The sequence below is a fragment of the Sorex fumeus genome, unplaced genomic scaffold (genome assembly GCF_029834395.1).
Source record: "Sorex fumeus unplaced genomic scaffold, SorFum_2.1 ptg000122l, whole genome shotgun sequence".
In the NCBI taxonomy this organism is placed as follows: Eukaryota; Metazoa; Chordata; class Mammalia; order Eulipotyphla; family Soricidae; genus Sorex; species Sorex fumeus.
The window spans coordinates 15,933,836-15,943,765 of NW_026606179.1; the positions used below are offsets into that span (position 1 = coordinate 15,933,836).

A 9,930-nucleotide genomic window follows, 5' to 3' on the forward strand; every position below is an offset into this window, starting at 1 on the left:
GTCCCCTCTGTATTATTGCTCTGGCCTCCGGCTTCATTTTATTTCTTTTCTTTTTTCTTTTTTTTTTAACTATTGAGCCAAGGCGGGAGGGATAGTATAGCGAGGAGGTCACTTGGCTTGCACTTGGCAAACCCAGATTCTAATATAGCATCCCATATTGTCCCCCAAGCCCACCAGGAGTGATCTCGGAGCACAGAGCCAGTAATGAGCCCTGAGTATCGCTAGGTGTGGTAAAAAGAAAAAAATTAAGGGACTGGAGCAATAGGACAGGGGGTAGGGCGTTTGCCTTGCACACAGCTGATCTGGGTTAGATTCCCAGCATCCCATAGTCATATGGTCCCTGGAGCACCACCAGGAGTAATTCCTGAGTGCATAATCAAGGAGTAACTCCTTAGCATTGCTAGGTATGACTCAAAAAAGCAAAAGAAAAAAATTAAGCTGTTGAGCCACACTCTTTTTTAACCTGCTGAGAAAGTCAAAGAAATCTACTCTTACTGCCAAAGTGTCAATATCCCTCCCAAATACTCATAGTCCACTTGCCCCTTTCAGCCACTCTCTAGCCTTTGATGACTGTGAGTTCACAAAGCATGGGTGCAGCAATGCGTGGTTCAGTGGCCGAGAGCCACCTCCCATTCTCCTCAGGTCCCTCCAGCAGAGAGACAAAGAGACGGGGGATCACAGCCTGATGGTAAAAATGGCCTGTTTAATACAGAGCTGTTAGCATACTTACATAACATCTGAAGGGGGCAGAGGTATAGGACTGCATGTCTGTGTGATTGATCATTTACAGAGGTAAAACATTCCAGCAGTGGCAATTCTTTGGGGGAGATTAACTCAGGGAGAGGCTCTTTCTCCCAGGGACATTTATAATGCTTTTCTCTTTCCCTCTAGTTGTTATATCAAACAATTAAGTCAAACAATTAATCAAACAATTAAGTCTACTCACCAATACTTGCAGTTGTTTGGATAAATAAACACAGTAAGAGATAAAGATCCCAACACTTAGTACTCTGGGCTCTTAGTTCTTTGAGAGCAAGCAAAGCTTTTACCATAAATCCCAGACTAAGTCCTTAGGCTAATTCAGCTTGTCCTTCCTCATGGAGGTCCTCTCTCTTAAGTCATGACAGCTTGCATCAAGACCATGAATTTTCACTTTCTAGACTGTCCCATTTCGATGCTGGGGTAGTTTTGCCACTCGCCCCAGGTCCATCCTAGTCCCACGGCAGCAACTGAAGCCTGGGTCAAGTAATTATGATGGATGACCAGGAGTAGATATATTTCAGAGTCAATCAACTCCCAAATATTAGGAGCATAGCATTAGCAGTCTTTCAGTATAGAGCAAGGAACATTTCTCTGTAGTAAAATATGAAAAGGCCATAGGGGAAATAGAAAAGTAGGTAATTCACTACAAATATGAAGTCCAGAATTACCAGAAAGTTTTGGCATATAAGCAACTGGAACTGACTTGGGGAACTGTGACAATGAGGGGAAGAACACAAAGAAAAGGTTAAAGATAAACTCAGGGCATAGTGGATGCTCACAAGAGCACTGTAAGCTTCTCCGGGTGGAAGGAAGAGGCAATTCACTGACAAAACCTAAAACACTTACGGTTAATATCCAACAGAGACCATTCTCCCCATGCCAGAGTATCAGCATTTATCAGCATTGGAACTTGCCTAAGATACATTTTTTTAAATTTATTTTTAAAATTTCTTTCTCTTGTCTTATTTCTTTTGTTCCTCTCTTTCTTCTCTTCCTTCCCTCTCTCTTTTTTCCTCTCTCACCTTCCTTCCTTTTCTCTTCTTTCTCTCTCTTGCTTTCCCTCTCACGCATTCCTTCTTTTTTCCCATTTGTTCAAAGATGAAGAGGTTCTGAGATGGGGCCGGAATACAGTTCATCAGCAGAGCACCTGCTCTACACATCTGAGGCCCTGGGTTCAATCCTGCCACTGGGGAAAAAAGTAGATATTTTGGTGATAAAGTTCAGAGAAAACACTCTCCGTACTATGAATCAGGAGACAGTCATGGTACTGGAGATAGTCACTGGTTAGGGCAGTGATCAGGCATCTCTATTTGCAGACAGAGCTACCTCCGTCAGTACACAGAACACTCATGAGCTTTTGCTCATGTACCGCAGGTCTGAGACCAAAGAACAGTGATTAAAACATAACATATAATCAAATGATATCATGTTTGGGATTTGCACAGAAATCAAGGGAGTGAGGAAGTGTGTGGAGTGAAAGGAGAAGCAGATGACCATAATTGGGGAGGTTTGTAATGGATACTTAGAGTCTCCCCTCTACCCTGCATGCTTGAAGTTTTCCATCATGAGACAGGGAATTGAACTATTGAACTCACAGTGACCCGCATTTCCTCCCTTGGGAATGCAGTGTCTGCCCTTGGTGGGCGTTCCAGAGGACTCCCAAGCTGGGGTCACACACACACACACACACACTCACAAACACTGCTTTCCCCAGAGTCTTCATAGTAGTGGAAGCCTCAGTCAGGACCAGGGACAGCTCCAGAGCCGCAGACTGGAACCGGCTGAGCAGCTAGAGGGACAGATCGCAGCCCAGTGCCAGAGCTGTTCTGAGGAAGAGCGTCCTCCAGCCAGCCCCTGCCAAACACCTCTTATGTGCCAGGCTCCATTCTGATTTTGGTCTCAGACCTTCAGGCAAATAGAAAGATGGGACTGGCGGCCAAAGAGTCAGGGCAACGGGCTGACCGCAGGCGTTGTGCGTGGGAGACCCAGGTCAGATTCCTGACACCATGTGGCACCCCAGCACTATTGGGAGTCATCACAGGCACTGAGCCAGGGATATCCCCTGAGCAGTCATGTGTGCTCCTCAGAAGGAAAGCAACTGAAGCCGGAATGATAGGGGTGGTGTTTTCTTGCGCGCAGCCAACCTGGGTTCAATCCCCAGCATCCCATAGGGTCCCCTGAGCACTCTCAGGAGTAATTCCTGAATACAAACCAGGAGTAACCCCTGAATATCACTGGGTGTGGCTTCAACATACAAAAAAGTAAAAGTAAAGAAAGCAAGAGATGAAGGAAGAAAGGAAAGGAGAGAAAGGAGAGAGGGAAGGAAGGAAGGAAGGAAGGAAGGAAGGAAGGAAGGAAGGAAGGGAGGGAGGGAGGGAGGGAGGGAGAAACCAGGATCATTCAGTTATCTTAAGTCCAATGATAAAGACAATAGAGTGTGGGGTCATTTCTGGTCAAGAAGTGACTATTTTATAAAATTTATTTTTATTGAGGTTACCTTGGTTTACAAGACATAAATGTATATAGACAATATGGTGCCCCAGTCTTACTGCCAAAGTGCCAGTATCCTCCCCCCTCACACACACACACACACACACACACACACACACACACACACAGTCCACTGGCTTCTTCAGCACTCCCCAACATTTGGTGACTGAAGTTCAGTGTCCAGAGCCTAAGGTTTTGTTAGCACTGGAAATTGCCTAAGACACAATTTAATTTCTTAAAAAGTTTTCTTTCTTGGGGCTAGAGTGATAGTACAGCAGGTAGGGCATTTGCCTTGCATGCAGGCCGACCTGGGTTCAATTCCCAGCATCCCGTATGGCCTCCGGAGCACTTCCAGGAATAATTCCTGAGTGCAGAGCCAGGAGTTACTCCAGTGCATGGCCAGGTATGACTCAAAAAGAAAAAAAAAATTTTTCTTTCTTTTCTTTCTCCCTTCTTTCCTTCTTTCTTTCTTCTCTCCTTTCCTTACCTCTCTATTTCTTTCCATCTATCTCCTTCATTTATTCTTTCTCTCATTCTCTCTTTCTTTCTTTCTTTCTTTCTTTCTTTCTTTCTCTCCTTCCTTCCTTCTTTGTTTCCTTTCTTTTTCTTTCCTTATTTCTTTCTTTCTTTCCACACCTGGCAGTGTTCAGGGCTGATGCCTGACTCTGCAGTCAGGGATCACTCCTGGCATGATTCGGGGTGGGGTGGGGAGATGGGCATATGCTGTGCCAGGGAACAAAACAGAATTGGCCTTGTTTGAGGCACACACCTTACCCATTGTACTATGTCTCTTACTCCAGAAACAATTCTTAAAGAGAGACTCTAGAAAAAGGACCTATTTTATTTTGTCTGTTTTTGAGCCATCCCCAGCTATGCTCAGGGATCACTCCTGAATCTGTGCTCAGGGGACCATATGTGGTCCCAGAACTTGAACTCAGTCAGTTGTGTGCAAGACATGCGCCCTGCCCACTGTTCTCTCTCTCTGGTCCCAAGGAATAGACCATATATATAGGTTTGGGGGCCACACCCAGCTGAGGTCAGGGCTTAGTCCTGGCTCTGCGCTCAGGAATCACTCTGAGCAGTGCTAAGGGGACCCTATGGGGTGATGGGGATCAAACTTGTGTTGACTGTGTAAAAAGCAAGTGCCCTCCCCTCTGCTCTATCACCTCGGCCCCAAATAGGACATATTTGAGCAGAGTAAAGAAGAAAAGGAGTGGCCCTGAGGATGTTGATGATAAAAGTACTTGAGCAGAAGGAGACTCAAGTGTCCAGACTCGGAGGCAAGAAAGATCTCAGCGAGTTTGAGTGGGGGTAAAAAGCTGTCCATGATGACTCAAGTAAGTAAAAAAGGAAAGTGGGAGCAGGAGATTGGGTAAGACAGGGAGAGAGCTGGAGGGAAAATATGAAGAACAAGCAGTGACGGAAAGATTCAAGAATGACCCAGAGGCAAAAAGAAACAAGAAAGGGACCAGAGCGATAGTACAGCAGGTAGGGCATTTGCCTTACACGTGGCTGACCTGGGTTTGATCCCCAGCATCCCATATGGTCCCTCGAGCACTGCCAGAAGTGATTCCTGAATGTTGAGCCAGGAGTAATGCCTCAGCATAGAAGGATGTGCCCCCCCCCCAAAAAAAAAATAGAAACAAGAGAGCTGGAGCAGTAGCACAGTGGGAAGGACTTTTGCCTCACCTGCGCAGCTGACCCAGGTTCAATCCCTGGCACCACCAATGGTCCCCTGAGCACCACTGGATGTGGCCCACAAATTAAAAAAAAAAGGAAGAAAACTTTCATTTCCCTGACCTATGCAGTTATCTATTCACAGAAATTGCTTCTATTTTATTAAAAAATATTTTGGGGTTTGGGGCCACACTCATAGGTGCTCAGGGTTAACTCCTGACTCTGAGCTCAGGAATCATTCCTGGTGGGGCTCAGGGGATCATATGTGGGGCTGGGGATCAAACCCAGATCAGTCATGTGCAAGGCAAATGCCCTCCCCACTTACTATTACTCTGGTCACTGTATTTAATATTTCTAAACTATTTTTGGGTGGGGAATTCAGGTCACACCCAGCTGTGTTCAGGGCTTACTCTTGACTCTGTTACCAGGGTCAAGAGTTTGGTGTTATCACATGGGGTGCTGGAGTTTGGTGTTATCTTATGAGGTACTAGGGGCTAAAACCAGAATAGCCTCATGCAAGGCAAGTGCCTTAACCCTTCTACTCTTTCTCCAGACCTCAGTTAATTAAAATAAAAAAGAAGAAGAACTGCAGGAGCTGAGAGAGAGTATAGGGGTTAAGGTCTTGCCTTGCATGAGGATGATTCAGGTTCAGTCCCCAGTAACCCCATATGATCTCCCAAATCCCACCAGGAGTGATCTCAGCTCAGAGCCAGGAATCAGCCCTGAGCCCGCCGGGCGTGGCCTCAAAACAAATAAACAATGTAAGAGGGAACTGGAACTGGCCCAGCCTCGTTTCTGCCACTTTCTGGCACTTAAAATAAAATAGGTGTTTCTCAATCTTTCTGAGCTTGTGCTTTTTTCTGTCTCCCAGGGTTCTGGTTGCCCCACCTCTGCTCCTACCTCTGCAAGTTTCACCTGTGGCCCCTTGAACTGTCCTGGGGTCCCAAAGGTTGCTGGCCCAGGGGCTTAGCCTGCCTCCAGGTGGAAGAGGTCACCGGTCAGCACAAGACAGTAGCTAGGGTGATGCTGCAGCCGGTGCTCACAGACGCAGGGGAGCATGGCACTGCAATCCAGTCTCATCTGATTCCCCTGCAATGCTGTGATGTGGGGATCAGCACCCCCACTTTATAGCTTTCGTGGACAACAGGGCTAGTTGGACCCTCAGGGGGGGGTCTGTCAGCCACATTGCTGCCCCCAAATTCATTTAGCCCGAGCCTCGGCAGGTGGGAACCCGGCATGCCATCAGGGGACAGAGAGAGCGCTAAAGGAGGAAGCCTGTCCTTGCTTTGTCATCGCTGGGGCACGCAGGGTGGCCTGGGGGTGCAGCGACCAGCTGCTGAGAGAAAAAAAGCAGTTTGCACCTGGAGACAAACCAGAGAGAGCCGAGGAGTCAAAGAGCAGAACAGAAAGAGAAAACAGACACGAATGCGAAGAGAGAGACTGAGAACCCCACAGGCTCCAACCTGGGCCCTGGGTCTCGAGGGAGGGGGTGGGGGCTCAGAGATTTGTATCTGCCTGACCCCGCTCCCGCCCAGGGCCTTGCCAGAGACCCCTAAGCGCGCCAGAAATGCCAACGCAGCGCCAGGCGGGGCTCCTGCAGTTCCCAAGGCCGCCATAAGGTGGCAGTATCCCAAAGCCCTCAACCCTCCAAAGGCTCAAATCTAAAAGAAGCCCCCGGGGACCAGTTTGGGTTTCAGTTATACAATGATCAAGTACCCATCCCTCCACCAGTGCCCATTTCCCACCACCACGGATCCCAGTATCCCTCCCACCTCCCATCCCCCCATCCCACCCTGCCTCTGTGGCAGGGCATTCCCTTTTGTTCTCTCTCTCTTATTGGGTGTTGTGGTTTGCAGAAGGAAAAAAAAAAAGAAGCCCCCCCCCCCCAGGGGACGGCCCCACCAGCCTCTGACTTTCAGGATGTCTCCCCCAGGGCTCCCCGCTTTTTCCTGCACCAGCCCCAGGCGACGAGTGACCTTTCCGGCTGAGACAACCTCTTGACTCCCCTTCACACCCTGCCCAGTTAAACAACCCTTTGTCCTTGGCCCCTTCCGGCTGGGCCCCAAGGCACCTGGGTCCTTTCCAAGCCCGGAGATGAGGCTGAGATGAAGGTGGAGTGGCTGGGACAAGGCCAAGGAAAAGTTTCAGGGACTGAGAATCTGTTCTTCTAATGACCTGGACAGAAAGAGGGTCCAGTCCCTCTTCCCTCAGACTCAGGGGTCCATCCACAGAGCACCTCTTCCCTCAGACCCAGCAGTCCCTCCTCTATTCCCTTCTCCCTCAGACTCTGGGTCTCTTCCCTGAAGTCACTTTCCCCAGCCCCTCTTCCCTCACCCAAGGGTCCTAACCCCAGCCCTTTCTCCCTCTGATTCAGGGGTCCATGCCCAGCCTCCTCCATCAGATCATCCCATCCTCTGCTAGATCCTTCCCTAACCCCTCCTCCCTCAGACCCGGGGATCCATGCCCAGCCCCTCCTCCCCTAGACCCAGGATCCATGCCCAAACCCTCCTCCCTTAGACTCAGGGGTCCATGCCCCGGACCCTTCTCCCTCTGACCCAGGGGTCCATCCCCAACATCTCCTCCTCAGACCTAGGGTCCCAACCCCAACCCTTCTGCCCTTTGATTCAGGGGTCCGTGCCCAACCTACTCCATCAGACCATCCCATCCTCTGCTAGATCTTCCCTAACCCCTCCTCTCTCACGCTCAGATGTTCATACCAATCCCTCCACCCTCAGACTCAGGGGTACATGCCCAGCCCCTCCTCCCTCAGACCCAGGGGCCCATCCCCAGGCCCTCCTCCCTCAGACCCAGAGATTCATGCTCAGCCTCCTCCCTCAGACCCTCCACCCTCTAACTTCTCTCTGACAGGGTCTCTCTCTTCCACTTCTTTGCCCTCTTGGACTGAGAGTATGGCTGAGTCACAGGAAGCTCTGGGCCCTGAGTCACGCCCCACTCCACCACCAGCTCCTCCCTGGGCTGGAGGCTGGCCGGGAGCCCTTGTGTGGTCCCTCCATCCCACCATAGACAGATGGAGCTTCAGTTCGGGGGGTGGGAGGGGGGAAAGGTTCCCTCCTGAGGCGACCCCATCGCTGCCCCTGTGCTCCCTCCCCACACATGCACCTCTTGGTTCTGATCTTGGTTCTCTAATTCTAGCCTTTAATTGTGGTCTCCTGGGGGCCACTTTCTCTCTGATCTAACTTCCCCGTCCTGAATCTATTCGGCTTTCCCTTCACCTGAGATTCTTCTCTCCCTGGCAAGATTGCAGAAACACTCACTGTCTCCTTCCTTCTCTCCCACTGTCCCCTTGGCCCTCTAGAATGTCCGACTTTCGTGTTATGGACACCTTCGTGTCTCCGTGTACCTGAGTGTGCTGAGCAGAGCTGAGCCAGAAGGAACAAAGGTGTGGAGAGCTGTGCCAGTGGACAGGAGAGAGAAACTGAGGCAAGCAGCTCTGGAGAGGCCCAGAGACAGAGACAGAGAGATTCCCTGGTCAGGGACAGAGAGACAGGAGCCACCACAAACTTGAGGATGCGGGAGGGTGGAGGACAGAGAGAGTGCTCAAAATGAACAAAACCAAGGATGCAAAGATGGAGGCAGGGTTGCTGAGACACAGAGAGGCTGAGAGAGAGAGAGAGAGAGAGAGAGAGAGAGAGAGAGAGAGAGAGAGAGAGAGAGAGAGAGAGAGAGGTGGGGAGGGCAGACAGGAGGGACAAGCACAAAGGAGAGAAAAACTGAGACAGTCAGACAGAGAGCCAAGTAAGGACAACCCCTGCAGAGGGTGAGGAAGCTCAGCAGCAGTGTCTCTGGGGGGGGAGCACAGAGTGGGGGTGCAGCGGGCTGGACTCCATCCCCCTCCCCAAATGGGGAAGTGTACTTTTGTCACTGAGCGTGTCTGCGCGTGCGCGTGTGGTCCGGTGGCCCTGGGTGTGTCTGTGTGGGCTGTGTGGGTGCGCTGCCAGACCAGACAGTGAGTGGCCCATTTCCCTGTGGCTGGCCGTTCTGATCCTGCCAGGCAAAGGGATCCTGCCAGGCCCAGGGCACAGGACATGTGGGAGGAGGTCCGGGGGATGTGCGCTCCCGCTGTGAGACTCCCCCCCCCCCCCCCCCCCGCCCCCAGTGGTGGCCTGAGACCTTCAGGAGGTCACTATGCCGCGCGCGTTCCCGCACATCCAACAGGCTCACTGGACATAGGCTGTGGTCCAGGGCCCAGAGGAGTGAATTCAGATCAGCATGCTCGCTGCTGCTCTCCCTTGGATGGGGGGGGCGTGGGTGCTGTGAGACAACTGGTCAGTGCTGGACGCCTAGGCAAGGCAGGAGGAAAGCAGAGGGTCTCACGGAGATAAGACGCCGCGTGGGGTTCCTTTGCCCTCTCCCGATCCCCAAGAGCGTGAGGTGCCCACGCTGCAGGCGGTGCTTGTGAGGGCCACGTGGGGCGTGGTAACGGAGTGGGCGTGGTCACCAGAGGGCGGGGCTGCTGGTGGGTGTGGTCGCGTGGGCGTGTCCAGCGAGTGGGCGGGTCCCACGGTGTGTGCCCCTCAGTCCTGCCTTGGAAAGTCCTATCTGTCGCTCTGCGTCCCATAAGTGCCTGGGACCTGGTGTGGGGGGGACAGTCTGTGAGTGGTGAAACAGTCTGGGGGACCTCATGAGCTTGAGTCTGTGTGTGTTTCTCTGGGTATTAGGGGTCTGTGTGTGTTTCTCTGGGTATTAGGTGGCTAAGTACTTCCAAGGGTACGTCCCTAGGTGCTGTGTGTGTGCAGAGCGTGTGCTGGGGCACCCTAAGTGCATAGGTCCACTGGCGGGGAGGGGTGAGGTAAGATATTGTGTCCTGGGGCACTTGGGCTAAGTTGTGTCTGGGAGGTTGTGGACGTAGGTCCCCAGGGGCACTGGCTCTGCTGAATTTATTTTATTTGTGTTGGGGGAACTGACTCCTGAGGGTGCCTGTGGGCTGGGGAGGGACACTGGATGTCTCTCCAGCCCTGGCTCCGTCTCTCTGACTTGTCT

At 51.4% G+C, this 9,930-nt stretch overlaps 1 protein-coding gene across 1 annotated transcript in view; it reads right to left on the minus strand.

Annotated features, from left to right (window-relative positions):
* LOC130044373 (zinc finger protein 45-like) overlaps window positions 1–9,930 on the minus strand; it is a 203,019-nt gene that overhangs the window by 51,673 nt on the left and 141,416 nt on the right. The gene's annotated exons all lie outside the window — the stretch shown is intronic.